This window comes from Scyliorhinus torazame, chromosome 14 (genome assembly GCF_047496885.1).
Source record: "Scyliorhinus torazame isolate Kashiwa2021f chromosome 14, sScyTor2.1, whole genome shotgun sequence".
Classification (NCBI taxonomy): Eukaryota; Metazoa; Chordata; class Chondrichthyes; order Carcharhiniformes; family Scyliorhinidae; genus Scyliorhinus; species Scyliorhinus torazame.
This window is the reverse complement of record NC_092720.1, coordinates 190101778-190123440: the sequence shown is the minus strand read 5'-3', so window position 1 is coordinate 190123440 and position 21663 is coordinate 190101778. Positions and strand designations below refer to the sequence as shown.

Below are 21663 nucleotides of genomic sequence, written 5' to 3'. Positions count from 1 at the left end.
TAACTTCATACTTGTGACAATGAAAGGTTATTGTTAGGGGCTAAACAGCGCCGGTTCAATTCCCGTACCAGCCTCCCTGAACAGGTGCCGGAATGGGGTGACTAGGGGCTTTTCACAGTAACTTCATTGAAGCCTACTTGTGACAATAAGCGATTATTATTATTAATTTGCCCTCCCATGGGTTCCGGGTGCTTGACAGTTTTGGGCCTGTTACTTAAAGAGAGGTGTTGACCAACCTTTTGTACCCAGCACCAGCAGTCAGCTTGGGGTCAAAACCTCTGAATGATCAGTGGGAGATGGTGGAAAATCTCCTGGACAATGAGCCTAGCCGGAGTGGCAAAGCAGCAAATCAGCGAGCGTTTGGGCAGAGAGCCATAGGACAAGAATTTATTCCTCAGAGTGTGTGCGTGTGCGAACATAGAACAGTACAGGCCCTTCAGCCCACGATGTTGTGCCGACCAGTTATCCTAATCCAAGATCAACCTAACCTCCACCCCTTAAATTTACTGCTGTCCATGTGCCTGTCTAAGAGTCGATTAAGTGTCCCTAATGACTCTGACTCCACCACCTCTGCTGGCAGTGCATTCCACACACTGTTGCTCTTTTTAGCCTAAGTCTATTTGCTCTGATTACGTCACCTTTGCTTACGAGTCGCCAGGTATCTTTCTGATTCAAGTTCAGGTTATGATTAATAATACAGCACACCGCTTAGTAAGGATTAAAACAACGGTCATTTATTATATACAACAAGCAATATTAATACACTAATACTACTATCTATATAATAAACCTATCACTACTGGCCGATACTTAACTTAGGAAGAGCCCACCAGGCCAGGGAAACGAATGGCTTGTCCAATCAGATCTGGCCCGCGGGATTCAAAAGACTGCTACAGGTCGGTGGCTAGGTGTCTCTACCGGATAGCGATCGCTGGATTCAAACTTACAGTTGCCGGTTGCTGGTCTTGCGAAGGTCTCGAGCAGGCGAAGAGGAGAGAGAGAGAGATCTGAACTTGGCCCCTCACTTTTATAGGGCCCAGGGGCTTCCCTACCTCCCGGGGCGGCCCTTGACCCTGAGTCCCAAGTGACTGGATTTGTTCCCAATCCCCGGGGTCGATGTGTCCAATGGTGAGGCGATTCCTCGATCGGGGGGTGGTCGCTCACCTGTCTTTGTTTCGGCCACTGCAGGCGCCGACAGGTCTGGCCCGGTATTCAATTGCTAATATGTTGCAATTGTTCCCGGGGATAGCCGATTAAACTGCAGCTGTCTGGATAGATGGGCTGTTAAAAGTCCTGAATGTAACTGCAAATACCTGGGTTGATGGGCTGTTGATAGCCCTGAGTATCAATCTGGGCTACGTTCCCAGAGCTGAATATGCAATACTGTCTGCAGCTGCCTGCTTGTGTCTTGTTAGCTGCTTTTCCCAGCAGCCTTTCGGGTTAGCCATTTCAAACTGGGTTTTGGCCAGATTAATCGGGACGCAGCCATTTTACGTGGCTACAACACCCACCACTCTCTGTGTAAAGAACCTACCTCTGACATCACCCCTATACCTTCCTCCAATTACCTTAAAATGGCGTAACGGTGGTGGTGAAGTCGGTGGTGGAGGTGGCACCGATGGTGGTGGTGACGGTGCTGATGCTGGCCAGTCATTGGGGAACTCCGGGAGCGTGCCGAAGTCCTCTTCGTCCTCTTGTGCGGAAAAGGGGAGGGGGGGCGTCTGGTGGGGTCAATGTTGGTGGCGAGGTGGGGGTGGACGGGGGGGGGGGGGCGCATGGGTGGGGGAATGTGTTGGGGTGGAACCTGACGGTGCCAGGTCACTGAGTGAGAGCGTATCTTGGCGGCCGTCGGGAACTCAACATAGGCATATTGAGGGTTGGCGTGGAGCAGGTGAACCCTGTCCACCAAGGGGTCCACCTTGTGGAGTCGGACGTGCCTACGGAGAAGGACCGGTCCTGGAGCAGCGAGCCAAGTCGGGAGCGACACACCGGATGTGGACTTCCTGGGGAAGGTAAAAACACGTTTGTGGGGTGTGTTATTAGTGGCGGTGCACAATAGTGACCGGATGGAGTGTAGAGCGTCAGGGAGGACCTCCTGCCAGCGAGAGGCTGGGAGGTTCCTGGACCGTAGGGCCAGCTGGACGGCCCTCCAAACTGTCCCATTCTCCCGTTCTACTTACCCGTTTCCCCGGTGGTTGTAACTGGTCGTCCTGCTGGAGGTGATACCTCTGCTGAGCAGGAACTGACGCAGCTCATCGCTCATGAATGAGGATCCCCTGTCACTGTGGATGTAGGCGGGGAAACCGAACAGAGCGAAGATGGTGCTGAGGGCCTTGATGACAGTGGCAGACGTCATATCCGGGAATGGGATGGCGAAGGGGAATCTGGAGTACTCATCGACCACACTGAGAATGTACGTTTACGGTCGGTGGAGGGGAGGGGTCCTTTGAAATCCACGCTGAGGCGTTAAAAGGGGCGGGAAGCCTTCACCAGGCATGCACGGTCCGGCCGGTAGAAGTGCGGCTTGCACTCCGCACAGACCTGGAAGTGCCTGGTTACTGTCCTTACTTCCTCAACGGAGTAGGGCAGATTGCGAGCTTTGACCAGATGGTATAATCGAGTGACCCCCGGGTGACAAAGGCTGTTGTGTAGGGCCCGGAGGTGGTCCACTTGTGCGTTGGCACATGTACCTCGGGAGAGGGCGTCTGGGGCTCGTTGAGTTTACTGGGGCGATACAAAATCTCGTAATTAGAGGTGGAGAGCTCGATTCTCCACTGCAAGATTTTATCATTTTTGATCTTGCCCCGCTGTGTGTTATTGAACATGAAGGCTACCGACCGTTGGTCCGTAAGGAGAGTGAATCTCTTACCGGCCAGGTAATGCCTCCAATGCCGAACAGCTTCAACGATAGCTTGGGCCTCCTTTTCGACGGATGAGTGTCGAATTTCAGAGGCATGAAGGCTGCGGGAAAAGAATGCACGGGTCTGCCTGCCTGGTTTAGAGTGGCAGCAAGGGCGACGTCTGAAGCATCGCTTTCTACTTGGAAAGGCAGTGACTCGTCCACTACGCACATCCCGGCCTTGGCGATGTCTGCTCTGATGCGGGCAAAAGCATGTTGTGCCTCGGCCGCAAGGGGGAATTGGGTGGACTGAATGAGTGGGCGGGCCTTGTCCGCATAGTTTGGGACCCACTGAGCGTAGTAGGAAAAGAACCCCAGGCAGCGTTTGAGGGCCTTGAGGCAGTGGGGGAGGGGGAGTTCCATGAGGGGGCGCATGCGGTCAGGGTCGAGCCCGAGAAGTCCGTTTTGGACTACATAGCCAAGAATGGCTAACCGGGTCGTGCTGAACACACACTTCTCCTTGTTATAGGACAGGTTGAGAAGAGTGGCAGTGCGGAGGAATTTATCGAGGTTGGCATCGTGGTCCTGCTGGTCATGGCCGCAGATGGTGACATTATCTATGTACGGAAAGGTGGCCCGCAAACCGTACTGGTCAACCATTCAGTCCATTTCCCTTTGGAAGACCGAGACCCCATTTGTGACACCGAAAGGGACCCTAAGGAAGTGGTAGAGGCGACCGTCCGCCTCGACGGTCCGACTTCCGGATGGGGAGCTGGTGGTAGGCGGATTTCAGGTCAATTGTTGAGAAGACCCGGTACTGCGCAATCTGATTGACCATATCAGATATGCGTGGGAGGGGGTACGCGTCAAGCTGCGTGTACCGATTGATGGTCTGGCTATAGTCCACGACCATCCTGTGTTTCTCCCCAGTCTTTACAACTACCACTTGGGCTCTCCAGGGGCTGTTGCTGGCCTCGATAATACCCTCCTTAAGCAGCCGCTGGACTTCGGACCTGATGAAGGTCTTGTCCTGGGTGCTGTACCGTCTGCTCCTGGTGGCGATGGGCTTGCAATCCAAAATTAGATTAGCAAAGAGGGAGGGGGAGTCGACCTTGAGGGTCGCAAGGTCACAAACTGCAAGGAGGGGGTAAGGGCCCGCCGAATTTGAGGGTGAGGCTCTGGAGGTTGCACTGGAAGTCCAGGCCCAACAGGAGTGCAGCGCAGAGATTAGGAAGGACATAGAGGCGGAAGTTACTAAATTCTACACCCTGGACCGTGAGGATGACTGTACAGAAACCTCGGATTGGGATGGAGTGGGATCCGGAGGCTAGGGAGATCCTTTGATTGGCAGGATGGACCGCGAGGGAGCAGCGCCTTACCGTATCTGTACGAAACTTTCGGTGCTCCCGGAGTCCAGCAGGCACAAGGTCACGTAGCCGTTGATTCTCACCGTCGTCGACGCGGTGGCCAGATTGTGCGGGCGAGATTGGTCCAGCGTCATCGTAGCGAGCTGCGGGTAGCCATCGGATGCTTCGGATGGCGAGCGTGTGCGGTTCCGATCTCGGGATGTCCGGATACCCTGTGGGGATAAAATGGCAGCGCCCATGGTGTGAACATTGCGGGGTCAGGACATGATGGCGGTGCCCATGGGGCGCAGGTGGCCGAAGGGGGACAAGATGGTGGCGCCCATTGGTCGCACATGGCCCCGGGAGGAGAAGATGGCGGCTCCCATTGTGCGTTTGATGTGGGGGAGGGGGCGATAGCACGATCGCAGCGACTGCGGGGGCCTGGCACACAGCCACGAAGTGGCCCTTCTTACTTCAGGATTTACAAACGGCAGTGCAGTGAGCACAGGAGCGATGGGTAAAAACACAGATCAGTGAGCACAGGAGCGATGGGTAAAAACACAGATCAGTGAGCACAGGAGCGATGGGTAAAAACACAGATCAGTGAGCACAGGAGCGATGGGTAAAAACACAGATCAGTGAGCACAGGAGCGATGGATAAAAACGCAGATCAGTGAGCACAGGAGCGATGGGTAAAAACACAGATCAGTGAGCACAGGAGCAATGGGTAAAAACGCCGATCAGTGAGCACAGTATCGATGGGTAAAAACACAGATCAGTGAGCACAGGAGCGATGGGTAAAAACACAGGTCAGTGAGCACAGGAGCGATGGGTAAAAACACAGATCAGTGAGCACAGGAGCGATGGGTAAAAACACAGATCAGTGAGCACAGGAGCAATGGATAAAAACGCAGATCAGTGAGCACAGGAGCGATGGGTAAAAACACAGATCAGTGAGCACAGGAGCGATGGGTAAAAACACAGATCAGTGAGCACAGTATCGATGGGTAAAAACACAGATCAGTGAGCACAGGAGCGATGGGTAAAAACGCCGATCAGTGAGCACAGGAGCGATGGGTAAAAACACAGATCAGTGAGCACAGTATCGATGGGTAAAAACACAGATCAGTGAGCACAGGAGCGATGGGTAAAAACACAGATCAGTGAGCACAGGAGCGATGGGTAAAAACACAGGTCAGTGAGCACAGTATCGATGGGTAAAAACACAGATCAGTGAGCACAGGAGCGATGGGTAAAAACACAGGTCAGTGAGCACAGGAGCGATGGGTAAAAACACAGAGCAGTGAGCACAGGAGCGATGGGTAAAAACACAGATCAGTGAGCACAGGAGCGATGGGTAAAAACACAGATCAGTGAGCACAGGAGCTATGGGTAAAAACACAGATCAGTGAGCACAGGAGCGATGGGTAAAAACGCAGATCAGTGAGCACAGGAGCGATGGGTAAAAACGCAGATCAGTGAGCACAGGAGCGATGGATAAAAACACAGATCAGTGAGCACAGGAGCGATGGGTAAAAACGCAGATCAGTGAGCACAGGAGCGATGGGTAAAAACGCAGATCAGTGAGCACAGGAGCGATGGATAAAAACACAGGTCAGTGAGCACAGGAGCGATGGGTAAAAACACAGATCATTGAGCACAGTATCGATGGATAAAAACACAGGTCAGTGAGCACAGGAGCGATGGGTAAAAACACAGATCAGTGAGCACAGGAGCGATGGGTAAAAACACAGGTCAGTGAGCACAGGAGCGATGGGTAAAAACACAGGTCAGTGAGCACAGGAGCGATGGGTAAAAACACAGGTCAGTGAGCACAGGAGCGATGGGTAAAAACACAGGTCAGTGAGCACAGGAGCGATGGATAAAAACGCAGATCAGTGAGCACAGGAGCGATGGGTAAAAACACAGGTCAGAGAGCACAGGAGCGATGGGTAAAAACACAGATCAGTATACCAGATCAAGATCCCCATTAACTCATTCTGAAGTGGCGATATGAACTGTGTGCTAGACCCAATGATGGATCGGTCCAGGCCAAAGCCGCTGGTCTTGGTGGGTATGGTGAAGGCGTTAATTGCAATTATGGAGGAAACGGTGGTGGTTGGGGGGGGGGGGATTGATGGGGCAGACGCTTGTCGGTTGGGGCATCCAGAGGGGAGAAAGAGTTTATGTTCTTTTCCTCACCACATAATGTGTTTTCCAGGATTGATTACTTTGTCATGAGCTTTTGGCAGTGTGAGTAACTCTGAGTACTCAGCAGTGGTCATTTCTGACCACACACCACATTGGGTAGACCTGGGGTTTTGTGCAAGGATCTCCGGTGCTATCCAGGATTACATTTTGAATAATGATAGGAACATATGAATTAGGAGCAGAAGTAGGCAACTCAGTCTGCTCCGCCATTCGATCAGATCGTGCCTGAACTCTTCCTGGTCTCAAATCCACCTCCCTTTATCCCTTTCACCCATTTTTAAAATCAGAAATATGTCCATCTCCCTCTTGAAACCATTTAATGATTCGGACCCCAGCGCACTATGGGGCAGCGAGTTCCACAAATTCACCACCCTCTGCGAGAAGTAGTGCCTCCGCATCTCAGTTTTAAATCTACCGCCTCTCAGCCTATATCTGTGATCCCTTATTCTAGATTTCCCCACAAGGGGGAACATTTAGTCTATATTGACTTTATCAATCCCTTTTAGTATTTTATACACCTCAATCAGATCCCCGGTCATCCTTCTGAACTCCAGCAAGTATTAGACCAAACTCTTTAATTTCTCCTCATACGTCAACCCTTTCATCCCCGGAATCAGCCTGGTGAACTTCCTCTGAACTGCCTCCAATGCCACCACATCCTTCCTCAAATAAGGAGACCAAAACTGGACACAATACTCCAGATGTGGTCTCACCAACACCCTATACAATTGCAACAACACTCCTCTACTTTGATACTCCAGTCCTTTTGCAATAAACATTAACATTCCATTTGCCTTTCTTATTACATTTTGTACCTGCACACCAACTTTCTGCGATTCATGAACAAAGACAGCCAGACACATTTTGAATCTGCTTTCCATTTAGATAACAATTAGCTTGACTTTGTTTGGCCAAAATGGATAACCTCACGCTCATCCACATTAAACTCCATCTGCCACATTTTGGCCCAATCTCCGAGCCTATCCTGTATCATGTGTAAAATCTGTATCTCCTCTTCACTGCCTGCTTTCACACCATGATAATGGGGAGGTGCTGAAGATAGTAATTAGGGGAGAAGTTATCTTTCAAGGCATATGTGGATGCAGAGGCAAAAAGGGAGTGGGAAAAACTGATCGACGATATAGGGGTTGATCGCAGGTATGTGAACAATCCATCCTCAGAGCTGTAGAAAAAAACTGCAAATGCAGTTTGATCAGGGGCAAAATTCTCCCCCAACGGCGCGATGTCCGCTGACTGGCGCCAAAGATGGCGCCAATCAGACGGGCATCGCGCCGGCCCAAAGGTGCGGAATGCTCCGCATCTTTGGGGGCTGAGCCCCAACATTGAGGGGCTAGGCCGACGCCGGAGGGATTTCCGCCCCGCCAGCTGGCGGAAATGGCGTTTGTTTCCCCGCCAGCTGGCGCGGAAATGCGGCGCATGCGCGGGAGCGTCAGCGGCCGCTGACAGTTTCCTGGCGCATGCGCGGGAGCGTCAGCGGCCGCTGAAAGTTTCCCGCGCATGCGCAGTGGGGAGAGTCTCTTCAGCCTCCGCCATGGTGGAGGCCGTAGCGGAGGCGGAAGGGAAAGAGTGCCCCCACGGCACAGGCCCGCCCGCGGATCGGTGGGCCCCGATCGCGGGCCAGGCCACCGTGGGGGCACCCCCCGGGGTCAGATCACCCTGCGCCCCCACCCCCCAGGACCCCGGAGCCCGCCCACGCCGCCTGGTCCCGCCGGTAAATACCAGGTTTGATTTACGCCGGCGGGACAGGCAATTTCTGGACGGGACTTCGGCCCATCCGGGCCGGAGAATCCAGCGGGGGGTCCCACCAACCGGCGCGGCCCGATTCCCGCCCCCGCCCAATCTCCGGTACCGGAGACTTCGGCGGGGGCGGGATTCACGGCGGCCAACGGCCATTCTCCGACCCGGTGGGGGGTCGGAGAATGACGCCCCAGATCTCTAAAGATGGGGTAACAGTTGAAGTGAGACAAAGGGCAGTCTATGAGTATGGGGAGACAGAAAGTTGGCATATCAACTGAGGAAACGGGAGACAGAGAGTGATTGTCCAAATTAGGGTGAGGGATTGGGGGTAAGGAGGGTGGGGGGGGGGGTGGCTAGTCTCAAGTCTCAGCATAGGAGGTGAATGGGGTATTAAGGGCCTTCTACGAAAGGTTGTACAGGTCCAAACCGCCTCAGGATGAGAGGGATATGAAATGAATTGAAATGAAAATCACTTATTATCACAAGTAGGCTTCAATGAAGTTACTGTGAAAAGCCCCTAGTCGCCACATTCCGGCGCCTGTTCGGGGAGGCTGTTACGGGAATTGAACCGTGCTGCTGGCCTGCCTTGGTCTGCTTTCAAAGCCAGCGATTTAGCCCTGTGCTAAAGGTCAAGTTTCTGGGGAAGTTGGAGTTTCTCAAGGTTGGGGAGGAGTTCTGGGTGGCATGGCACGGTGACACAGTGGTTAGCACTACTGCCTCACGGCTCTGTGGACCCGGGTTCGATCCCGGCCCTGGGTCACTGTCCGTGTGGAGTTTCCACATTCTCCCATGTCGGCATGGGTTTCGCCCCCACAACCCAAAGATATGCAGGGCAGGTGGATTGACGACAGCCTTCTACCTCGCTCGAGCGGATTTTATTCTGCTCGGGATTGAAGGTGGGCAGTAAGTTGGGCATATACCAACGGATAGTGGGGGAGGAAACGGGCTCAGTGGGGGGAGTGAAGGCAAAGTGGGCGGAAGAACTGGCCAGTTTTGGAGGAGGAGGTTTGGAGCAAGGCTCTGAGGAGGGCGAACGTAACCTCGCCCTGTGTGAGGTTGAGTCTCATCCAGCGAAAGGTAGTGTTCCCAGCACACCTCACGAAGGTTAGAAGGAGCCGGTTTTTCGATGGGATGGATAGATGGGATCATTGTTTGAGGGGGCCGGGGTCAGTGAACGCAGGAACAATGGATAAAAACACAGGTCAGCGAGCACAGGAACATTGGGTAAAAACACAGGTCAGTGAGCGCATGAGCGATGAGTAAAAACACAAGTCAGTGAGCACAGGACGGATGGGTGGAAATACAGGTCAGTGAACGCAGGAACAATGGGTAAAAACACAGGTCAGCGAGCACAGGAACAATGGATAAAAACACAGGTCAGTGAGCACAGGAACAATGGGTAAAAACACAGGTCAGTGAGCACATGAGCGATGAGTAAAACACAAGTCAGTGAGCACAGGACGGATGGGTGGAAATACAGGTCAGTGAACGCAGGAACAATGGGTAAAAACACAGGTCAGCGAGCACAGAAACATTGGGTAAAAACACAGGTCAGCAAGCACAGGAACAATGAGTAAAAACACAAGTCAGTGAGCACAGGAGGGATGAGTAAAAATGCAAGTCAGTGAGCACAGGAGGGATGGGTGGAAACACAGGCCAGTGAGCGCCAGAACATTGGGTAAAAACACAAGTCAGTGAACACAGGAATGATGGGTAAAAACACAAGTCAGTGAGCATAGAAGGGATGAGTGGAAACACAGGTCAGTGAGCGCAGGAGCAATAGGTAAAAACACAGCTCACTGAGCGCCGGAACCATGGGTAAAAACACAAGTCAGTGAGCACAGGAGGGATGGGTGGAAACACAGGTCAGTGAGCACAGTTGGGATTAGTAATGGGTCTTGGTGCAGGGGTGTTGAAAAGGATGTTGTGTTATGTACTCTGGGATAATACAGGCTGCAACTCGATGCAGCTTTGACCAAAAAATACTCCAGACTTTGAAGTAAGTTCAATGTGATTTATTGAGCCATTAGCACAGTTCTCTAGGAGTTTGACTCTCCTGCTAATCTTGCTATAGTAACTCAGTCTAACTAACCAGTCTGCTCTAAGCCACATGGTGGGTGTGATGCTTCTTATCTGCCCCTGTCCTACTCTCTAAGTGTCGCCTGTGGAAAGAGACAGAGCATGTGAACCCTGTCCTTATGGGTTGTGTAATGCCCCCTTGTGGTAGTATCACCTCTGGGTGTCTTGACTGCCCATTGGTCGTGTCTTATTCTATGTGTTCATTAGCTGCATGTCTGCATGTCATGACGTCTCTGGTGCGCCCTCTAGTGTTTACTTAGTCGCAGTGTATTTACATTAACCCCTTGTGTATTTACAGTGATGCATATCACCACAAAGGAGAGGAGACATGTTGAGTTCCCTCCATACTGTAAAACCTGACCCTTCAGCAATCTTTGTTCATCGATCAGGTACCCCTCTAACATGATGGAATAAAGTGCTCTGCACAGAGCCAGAAAAGGGAGTGAAATGCCTTTGTGAGTTTGTGTCTGTCAGCACCTGTCAGTTTTATTAATAGCTGACTGCAACTCCAGTCAATCCCTTCTGTGTACTTGGAGACCTCAAGGCTGCAAGCGTAAATCAGCTGGGGTTTTCTCAAAGTCAGGGTCACACTGCAGAGATTGATACACCCAGAGTGAGGGCAGAACGGAGCCTGTTGTGAACGCTGGAGAGGCGAGGGCGGGGGATGTGCAGAGCCAGGAAGCTAAAAGGTTGATGGATGACCGGTGGGTTGACAGCTCCGAGTGAGTTTGCTAAAGGAGCCCGACAATGATGTGTTTTGTGGAGAGAGCTAGGATTCTGGGGAGCCCGGGGAGCTATAAAACAGGCAAGAAATCGGATAAACGACAGCCAAGTGAAGGGAAGCGAGTGATGGATGGCGCTGGCTTTAATCTGTCGTCCAGGATGAGCTGGGCCCCTCCCCAAGGGGGCAGTTGAATTGGGACCTCTGCTGTTCCCGATAATTACAAAATGGTCTTGATGAACGTACAGGACGATAGTCTCAGGTTAGACACGGTGAAGTTCAGGTGACTTGGGAACGCTCAGCAGGAAGTATAAGGAACGAGCTTCATTCCACGACTGCCATACTGAAAGATAAATGTACAGGGAACTCCCGACCAACTTACTTAGAGATTTACAGGGCAAGAAGGGGCCTAATAATAATCTTTATTAGTGTCACAAGTTGGCTTCCATTAACACTGCAATGAAGTTACTGTGAAAATCTACTCCTCAGTGCTGGCCTTTACGCCCCACGTGAGCCTCCCTTCCACACCGCTTTGCCTCAACCTATCGACAGGTCCTTCAAGGTATGTACTCCGTACCTCTCAACGACTGGTGGACCATATTAAACAGGATAATCCTTTTGGTTGTTCGCAACAGGCAAAGTATTGACGACCCAACCAGCCCGTGCTTGCAAAACTCAAAACACAATGTCCACATGAGATGTGATTCCGAACAAGGCAGGGGTGCCCCCTGTCCCCCCTGTTGTTTGCATTGGCGATCGAACCCCTGGCCATGTAATTGAGGGAGTCTAATAAATGGAGGGGGGTGGTCCGAGGGGGAGAAGAGCATCGGGTGTCGCTATATGCGGATGACCTGTTGCTGTACGTGGCGGATCCAATGGAGGGGATGGTGGAGGTCATGCAGACTCTAAGGGAGTTTGGGGAGTTTTGGGGCTATAAGCTCAATGTAGGGAAGAGTGAGCTCTTTGTATTACAGGCAGGGGACCAAGAAAGAGGGATAGGGGACCTACCGCTGAGGAGGGCGGCGGGGAGTTTTTGGTATCTGGGGATCCAGATAGCCAGGAGTTGGGGGGCCCTACATAAACTGAACCTGACGAGGTTGGTGGACCAAATGGAGGAGGACTTCAAAAGATGGGACATGTTATCGCTCTCGCTGGTGGGTAGAGTGCAGTCGGTCAAAATGGTGGTCCTTCCGAGGTTTCTGTTTGTGTTTCAGTGCCTTCCCATCGTGATCACCAAAGGCTTTTTTAAGAGAGTAGGTAGGAGTATTATGGGGTTTGTGTGGGCGAATAAGACCCCGAGGGTAAGGAGAGGGTTCCTAGAACGCAGTAGGGACCGAGGAGGGTTGGCGCTGCCAAACCTAGGGAGCTACTACTGGGCAGGAAATGTGGCGATGATCCGCAAGTGGGTTATGGAGGTAGAGGGGGTGGCATGGAAGAGGATGGTGATGGCGTCCTGTAAAGGAACGAGCCTGGGGGCGTTGGTGACGGCACCGCTGCCGTTCTCGCCATCAAAGTATACCACGAGCCCGGTGGTGGCGGCAACGTTAAGGATCTGGGGCCAGTGGAGACGGCATAGGGGTGCAGTTGGAGCCTCGGTGTGGTCCCCGATCAGGGGTAACCACCGGTTTGTCCCGGGAAAGATGGACGGGGGGTTCCAGAGCTGGCATCGGGCGGGGATTAGAAGAATGGGGGACCTGTTCATTGACGGGACATTTGCGAGCCTTGGGGCACTGGAGGAGAAATTTGAGTTACCCCCGGGAAATGCCTTTCGATATATGCAGGTGAGGGCTTTTGTGAGGCGACAGGTCAGGGAATTCCCGTTGCTTCCGGCACAAGAAATTCAAGACAGGGTGATCTCGGGTGTATGGGTCGGGGAGGGTAAAGTGTCGGCAATACACCAGGAGATGAAAGAAGAGGTGGAAGCGCTAGTAGAAGAGTTGAAGGGTAAATGGGAGGAGGAGCTGGGGGAGGAGATCGAGGAAGGTCTGTGGGCTGATGCCCTAGGTAGGGTTAATTCCTCCTCCTCGTGTGCCAGGCTCAGCCTGATACAATTTAAGGTGGTTCACAGAGCTCACTTGACGGGGGCGAGGTTGAGTAGGTTATTTGGGGTAGAGGACAGATGTGGAAGGTGCTCAGGGAGCCCGGCGAACCATGTCCATATGTTTTGGTCATGCCCGGCACTGGAGGGGTTCTGGAGAGGAGTGGCGGGAGCAATATCTCAGGTGGTGAAAGTCCGGGTCAAGCCAAGCTGGGGGCTAGCAATATTTGGAGTAGTGGACGAACCGGGAGTGCAGGAGGCGAAAGAGGCCGGCATTCTGGCCTTTGCGTCCCTAGTAGCCCGGCGAAGGATCTTGCTAATGTGGAAGGAGGCGAAGCCCCCAGCCTGGAGGCCTGGATAAATGATATGGCTGGGTTCATAAAGCTGGAGAGGATTAAGTTCGCCTTGAGAGGGTCTGCGCAGGGGTTCTACAGGCGGTGGCAACCGTTCCTAGACTATCTCGCGGAGCGTTAGAGGAAGGTCGGTCAGCAGCAGCAGCAGCAACCCGGGGGGGGGGGGGGGGGGAATGGGGGACTGCTTGGGGGGAGGAATGAGCAAGAGATAACATGAAGGGTTGGGGAAACTGGCACGTGCGGGAGAGAGCCAGTGTATAAAGCTATGTAAATGAACCATTTTGCCATGTATATATCTTGCTCAGTGCAATTTTTTTTTTTTTTTTTGGTTATTTGTTACGGGGGGGGGGGGGTTTGGGGGGGGGGGGGGGTGGGGGGGGGGGGGGGGGGGGGTTATTGTTTGTAAGGGAGAAAAATTGTGTTGTTAAAAAACTTTAATAAATATATATATTTTTTAAAGATGTGATTCCGCGACTGGAACAATCCGAGGTAGGCTAAGAATTACACTGACAATAGGGGCAGCACGGTGGCGCAGTGGTTAGCATTGCTGCCTCACGCCGCCGAGGACCCGGGTTCAATCCTGTCCCTGGTCACTGTCAGTGTGGAGTTTCCACATTCTCCCCGTTTCTGCGTGGGTCTCACCCCCACAACCCAAAGGTGTGCAAGCTAGGTGAATTGGCCACGCTAAATTACCCCTTAATTGGAAAAAAACAAATTGAGTACTCTAAATTTATGCAATAAAAGAAGAATTACGCTGATAATCAGGCTCGTAGTGTGCCAGAGGACGTACATGTGCCAGAGGATGTACATGTGCCAGAGGATGTACATGTGCCAGAGGATGTACATGTGCCAGAGGATGTACATGTGGCAGAGGATGTACATGTGGCAGAGGATGTACATGTGGCAGAGGATGTACATGTGCCAGAGGATGCATATATTCACGCATAGGGCAGACAGAATGAGCACGACCACGCATTGTGCCATTTTCAACTGAACAAACGTTTGGGGAACAGCTGTTCGCTGATTCCTTCCTATTTTTAATATAAATTTAGAGTACCCAATTCATTTTTCCAATTAAGGGGCAATTTAGCGTGGCCAATCCACCTACCCTGCACATCTTTGGGTTGTGGGGTTGAAACCCATGCCGACATGGGGAGAATGGGCCTGCTGGCTCCGCCTGTGGCTCCTCCCCTCGGGCTCGGGTATAAAGGTGGCCAACCTCCGGCCCTGCCTTCAGTCTGGGGCCGGCTGCCAGCAGGTATCTTTAAGCTAATTAAAGCCACAGTTTCACTCTCAACTCGTCCTCTGCCGTTATTGATGGTACATCACCAGGACTCAAGCTCTGTGCCATCAAATGACCAGATCCATCTCCTCCTTTCTCCTTCATGTAGCGATCTAACTTCACAGTAAATGTATCTGTGCTATTCTCAGTCAGATTCATTGTTGACTTATTTATTTATGCCCTGTAGATTTGCCGCCTACATGTGGACACTTTTCCTCTACCCTATCAAGCCCAGTTATCTTCCTAAAGACCCTCAGCCGGCCATGTGTCAGCCTTCAGATGTCCTGAGAAAAAAAAAACGTGCGGAGTCATTTTCCTTGGGGGTGGCAGTGGGGGCGAGAGGGAAGAGTGTGGGAGGTTGGGTAATTAGCACCAGGCTCACCAGAATGATTCTGGGGATTAAAAAAATAATAATGTGGACAGGCTGCATTAAATAGGCTTGCATTACCACCAGATCAGAAATGAAAGGGATGATCTAATTGAGACGTGGAGGATGACTAATGAACTTGATAGAGCAGGGAGATATAGAGAGAGAGCAAGAAATCGCTTTGGTGGAGGTAGAGTAAAACAAGCGGGAACCCGCAGCGGCAAGGCCCGTCATGGTGATGTCAGGAGGCATTTTTCACAAAAGGCGTGGTGGAAAACTGGAGTATTCTGTGTTGAACCCCGTGCTGTACCTGTCCTGGGAGTGTTTGATGGGATATTGTAGAGGGGGCTTTACTCTGTATCTAACCCTGTGCTGTACCTGTCCTGGGAGTGTTTGATGGGACAGTGTAGAGGGAGCTTTACTCTGTATCTAACCCCGTGCTGTACCTGTCCTGGGGGTGTTTAATGGGGACAGTGTAGAGGGAGCTTTACTCTGTATCTAACCCCGTGCTGTACCTGTCCTGGGAGTGTTTGATGGGGACAGTGTAGACGGAGCTTTACTCTGTATCTAACCCCGTGCTGTACCTGTCCTGGGAGTGATTGATGGGACAGTGTAGAGGGAGCTTTACTCTGTATCTAACCCCGTACTGCACCTGTCCTGGGAGTGTTTGATGGGGACAGTGTAGAAGGAGCTTTACTCTGTATCTAACCCCGTGCTGTACCTGTCCTGGGAGTGTTTGATGGGGACACTGTAGAGGGAGCTTTACTCTGTATCTAACCCCGTGCTGTACCTGTCCTGGGAGTGTTTGATGGGGACAGTGTAGAAGGAGCTTTACTCTGTATCTAACCCCGTGCAGTAGCTGCCCTGGGAGTGTTTGATGGGATATTGTAGAGGGAGCTTTACTCTGTATCTAACCCATATTGCACCTCTCCTGGGAGTGTTTGATGGGACAGTGTAGAGGGAGCTTTACTCTGTATCTAACCCCATGCTGTACCTGTCCTGGGAGTGTTTGATGGGGGCAGTGTAGAGGGAGCTTTATTCTGTATCTAACCCTGTGCTGTACCTGTCCTGGGAGTGTTTGACGGGGGCAGTGTAGAGGGAGCTTTACTCTGTATCTAACCCCGTGCTGTACCTGTCTTGGGAGTGTTTGATGGTGTCATGATATGCAAACATGCAACCAATGAACACTCAGAATAGGACACAACCAATGGACAGTCAGGACACTCAGAGGTGGCATCACCACATTAATGCATGACATAAACACTATAAAAGGGATGAGGCAGTGGAGGCGGCACAGGGGGGAAGTTGGGGCCTCGGTGTGGACCCCAATACGGGGGAACCACCGGTTCGTCCCAGGAAGAACAGATGGAGGGTTTTCGGGGTGGCACCGGGCAGGGATACAAAGGTTGGGGGACCTGTTTGTGGACGGGAAGTTCGCGAGTCTGGGTGAGCTGGAGGAGCGGTACGGGCTCCCCTCCGGGGAACACCTTTCGGTATCTACAGGTAAGGGTGTTTACCAGGTGGCAGGTGGTGGAATTCCCGCGGCTGCTGCCACACACAGTACAGGACAGGGTGCTCTCAGGAGGTGGGTGGGAGTGGGGAAGATCTCGTAAACCAACCAGGTGATGCAGGAGGAGGAGGAGGCCTCGGTGGTGGAGGTGAAAGGTAAGTGGGAGGAGGAGTTGGGAGAGGAGATTGAGGAAGGAATGTGGGCAGATGCCCTAGGGAGGGTGAACCTTTCCTCATCGTGCACGAGGCTCAGCCTCATACAGTTTAAGGTGCTGCACAGGGCACACATGACCGGGACAAGGATGAGCCGGTTTTTGGGGGGTGAGGACAGGGAGCCCAGCAAATCACGCCCATATGTTCTGTGCGTGCTCAGCGCTGGAGGAATTTTGGAAGGGCATAGCGAGGATGGTGTCGAGGGTGGTAGGATCCAGGGTCAAACCGGGCTGGGGGCTTGCAATATTTGGGGTGGCAGAGGAGCCGGGAGTGTAGGAGGCGAAAGAGGCCGGTATTCTGGCCTTTGCGTCCCTGGTAGCCTGGCGAAGGATTCTTCTTCAGTGGAAGGATGCGAGGCCCCCAAGCGTGGAATCCTGGATCAACGATATGGCAGGGTTCATTAAATTGGAGAGGTTGACATTTGCCTTGAGAGGGTCGGTACAAGGGTTCTTTAGGCGGTGGCAACCGTTCTTATACTTCCTGGCAGAACGGTAGACATTGGTCAATGGCAGCAACAACTCGGGGGGGGGGGGGGGGGTTTACTTTATTTTTGTTTTTGTTATTTACACTGGAGGGTCTGAGGGGGTGTATATACCTGTTGTGTTAAGTCAGGGTGTTAATGTTAATTTATTATTTATGTACAGGGGGAGGGGGATATGGAGGGTTGCTTTTCTACACTGTGTTTTGTACTTAACCCTGTTGGGTTCCCTTTTCATTTTGTTATTGATATTTTATGAAAACCTTAATAAAAATTATATTAAAAAAAAAGAGCATGGTGCTGCGGCAGATTCATGAGGGACACCTAGGCTTGGAAAAGTGCAGACGCAGGGCCCGGCAAGCTGTCTACTGGCCCGGCATCAACCAGGACATCACGGACATGACCCTGAACTGCGAAACCTGTCAGAGGTTCCAACCAGCGCAGAGCAAGGAGACGCTCCAATCACATGACCTAGAGACCTCTCCGTGGTCCAAGGTTGGCATTGACCTACTCCACGCGAATGGTCGCGACTATATCTTAATTCATCGATTACTTTTTGAACTATCCTGTGGTGCTGAAGCTGCCAGACGTCACCTCATGGACCGTCATCAAAGCGAGTCAAGAGACATTCTCACGGCATGGCATCCCAAACACGGTCATGAGCGACATTGGCCCGTGCTTCCACAGTCGAGAATGGTCCACGTTTGCCAAGAGCTACAATTTCAGGCATGTCACCTCCAGTCCGCACTATCCGCAGTCCAATGGAAAAGTCGAGAAAGGGGTGCACATCATTAAGCAGCTCATCCGCAAGGCCTCGGACTCCGCTTCCGACATACACCTTGCACTACTTGCGTACCGGGCGACTCTCTTGTCCACTGGCATGTCGCCAGCTCAACTGCTGATGAACAGGGACCTGCGGACGACGCCTCCAGCCATACACCTGCCCAATCTTGATCACCTCCCGGTGCTGCAGAAGATGCATCAGCTTCGCGACAGCCAGAAGCAGGGCTATGCCGCGCATGCCACCGATCTGGACGTGGTATCCCCGGCAGACACGGTCAGGATCAAGATACCGGATGGTGGGTGGTCTGCTCCAGCTGTCGTTGTTCGACAGGTCGCGCCCAGATCCTATGTCATGCATATGGCTGATGGCTCCATTGTGCAAAGGAATCGAAGGGCACTGCGAAATGTTACTTGCCCACAACCACTTTCCCCTCCATTTCCACATGTCGAATTGCCACCTCCAGACACCTCGAACCACGAGGCCACCAGTCGTGCCTCCCACTCGCCTGTCAAGACACCGTCATTGTTATGGGCCAGGCGTTTTCAGAATCCCAAAATGTATCAAGGAGTTCAACCAACCTCCCCCTTTAATGTATTGTTGCTTTTCCGAGCACACGGCCTGTTCTCCAGGTGTGATACAGCAGCTATGGACAAATGGTTTTTAAACACAAAACAATGTTTATTCCATGAACTCAACTTAACCCTTTTAAATAAACATTGAATCTCTTAACACCCCCTTACTTCAAAGATAACCCCGAAAATATGACAACACTAAATAATCCTTCAGTTATTCCTTTCAACATCCAAGAGAGACTTAACACCTTTAAACAGGAACACATCAGGTTAAAGACTTTACTTTTATGAGTTTAAATCACCCAAATGATCCAGAGATAGTCTTTCATGGCAGACATCACAGCAGATCCAGCTCACTGCAAACACAGACACTCCCAGCTCTTTTCAAATTGAAACTAAAAAACTGCAACATGGCTGATCTAAAGCCCAGCTCCGCCCACACTCTGACATCACTGCATTTCTTAAAGGTACATTGCTTAAACATCCATTTCTTAAAGGCACTCTCACATGACAGTTATCCCCTCCACCACCTCTCCGGCGGTCGACAAGGATCAGACGCAAGACTCGGAGACTGGACGTATGATAATTTGTTTTGTTTGTACTGTTCTGTATTCCTCAGTCAGTCACATTAGACAGACACATTCACATGTATAATCATCTACAAAAAAAAAGGGAGAGATGTCATGATATGCAAACATGCAACCAATGAACACTCAGAATAGGACACAACCAATGGGCAGTCAGGACACTCTGGGGTGGCATCACCACAAGGGGGCATGACATAAACACTATAAAAGGGATGAGGTACTCACACCCTGCCTCTTTCCACAGACAGACATCTAGAGAGTTAGACAGGGTTGATCTGCAGCATCACACCCCAGCACGTGGCTTAGAGCAAGCTGGTACAGTTAGACTGAGTTACTACAGTTAGATTAGCAGAGAGTCAAATTCATTTGAGAACTGTGTTAATAGTTCAATAAACCTGTTGAACTCATTTCAGAGTCTGGAGCATCCTTTAGTTAAGACTGCGTCAAGTAGCAGCCTGTGTTATCCGAAGCAGCATTACACAACAGATGGGATATTGTAGAGGGAGCTTTACTCTGTATCTAACCCCATGCTGTACCTGTCCTGGGAGTGTTTGTTGGGGACAGTGGAGAGAGAGTTTTACTCTGTATCTAACCCTGTGCTGTACCTGTCCTGGGAGTGCTTGATAGGACTGTGTAGAGGAAGCTTTACTCTGTATTTAACCCCGTGCTGTCCCTGCCCTGGGATGTTGGATGGGGACATTGTAGAGGAAGCTTTACTCTGTATTTAACTCTGTGCTGTACCTGCCCTGGAAGTGTTTGATGGGATATTGGAGAGGGAGCTTTACTCTGCATCTAACCCCATGCTGTCCCTGTCCTGGAAGTGTTTGATGGGAAGTGTAGAGGGAGCTTTACTCTGTATCTAACCCCATGTTGCCCCTGTCCTGGGAGTGTTTGATGGGAAGTGTAGAGGGAGCTTTACTCTGTATCTAACCCTGAGCTGTACTTGTCCTGGGAGTGTTTGATGGGGTATTGGAGAGGGAGCATTACTCTGTATCTAACCCCGTGCTGTCTCTGTCTTGGGAGTGTTTAATGGGGACAGTGTAGAGGGAGCTTTACTCTGTATCTAACCCCGTGCTGTCTCTGTCTTGGGAGTGTTTAATGGGGACAGTGTAGAGGGAGCTTTACTCTGTATCTAACCCCGTGCTGTACTTGTCCTGGGAGTGTTTGATGGGACAGTGTAGAGGGAGCTTTACTCTGTATATAACCCTGCGCTGTACTTGTCCTGGGAGTGTTTGATGGGACAGTGTAGGGGGAGCTTTACTCTGTATCTAACCCAGTGCTTCCCCTGTCCTGGGAGTGTTTGATGGGGACAGTGTAGAGGGAGCTTTACTCTGTATCTAACCCCGTGCTGTCTCTGTCTTGGGAGTGTTTAATGGGGACAGTGTAGAGGGAGCTTTACTCTGTATCTAACCCCGTGCTGTCTCTGTCTTGGGAGTGTTTAATGGGGACAGTGTAGAGGGAGCTTTACTCTGTATCTAACCCCGTGCTGTACTTGTCCTGGGAGTGTTTGATGGGACAGTGTAGAGGGAGCTTTACTCTGTATCTAACCCCGTGCTGTACTTGTCCTGGGAGTGTTTGATGGGACAGTGTAGAGGGAGCTTTACTCTGTATATAACCCTGCGCTGTACTTGTCCTGGGAGTGTTTGATGGGACAGTGTAGGGGGAGCTTTACTCTGTATCTAACCCAGTGCTTCCCCTGTCCTGGGAGTGTTTGATAAGATTTGATGCTCTCTTGTATTGGTCACTGGGGAAGTTTCTGGGTGAGAATGACGTGTCTCCTCTCCTCTGTGCAGTAAATATCAGTGCAGCAATGTTTTTTCGAATTAATTAATCTTCCGCTGCCTGGTTCTCGATCAGAACATTGTGCATGTTTGTCTTTGCACCTGCCCACGCAGGCACAATGCCTAATTAAAATGCCAGCCCAGAAAAAAACCCTCCTGCAGCAGTCAGCCTGTGGTTGTAGAATAGATCCCATTTCCTCGGGCCGAGGGACAGGCGTGCTAATTACAGGCGTGACCTCTCCAACATGTCCTTCTTCCTGATCGCACTGACTGAATCAGAACTTAACCCACTGTATACCCACCGTCCACACACTGCCAGCCTCACCATATACCATCCCATCCGTACCAGGGTGCTGGGGAAGGCCGTGAGGGTACCTGACTGTCAGTGCGAGGGAGCTGGATGAGTGCAAGTCAGTGACACAGGGTTCTGGAGGGGGAAGGTGTTACTGAGTGTCAGCTGGATTGGTATCAGTTGAGATGCAGTCACTAACACTGGAACTGTTGCCAGTTGAAACGTCACCTCTTCTGCTTCAGATCCAGGTTCCTGCTCTCTCCATCAGTCCATGGAAATATCGGAACATAGGAAATAGGAGCTGGAGGAGGCCATTCGGCCCTTCGAGCCTGCCCCGCCATTCATTACGATCATGGATCATCCATCTCAGTAGCCTGATCCCGCCTTCCCCCCATATCCTTTGATTCCCTTCGTCCAAGAGCTATATCTAACTGCTCCTTAAAAACATACAGG

At 51.5% G+C, this 21663-nt stretch overlaps 1 long non-coding RNA gene across 1 annotated transcript; it reads left to right on the top strand.

Annotated features, from left to right (window-relative positions):
• Nucleotides 1-10856: 10856 nt before the first annotated feature.
• Nucleotides 10857-19544, top strand: LOC140389389 (uncharacterized). The gene is made up of 2 exons (XR_011934368.1): nucleotides 10857-10955; nucleotides 17486-19544. It is a non-coding gene; the product is annotated as an uncharacterized lncRNA (long non-coding RNA).
• The last annotated feature ends 2119 nt before the right edge of the window (nucleotides 19545-21663 follow it).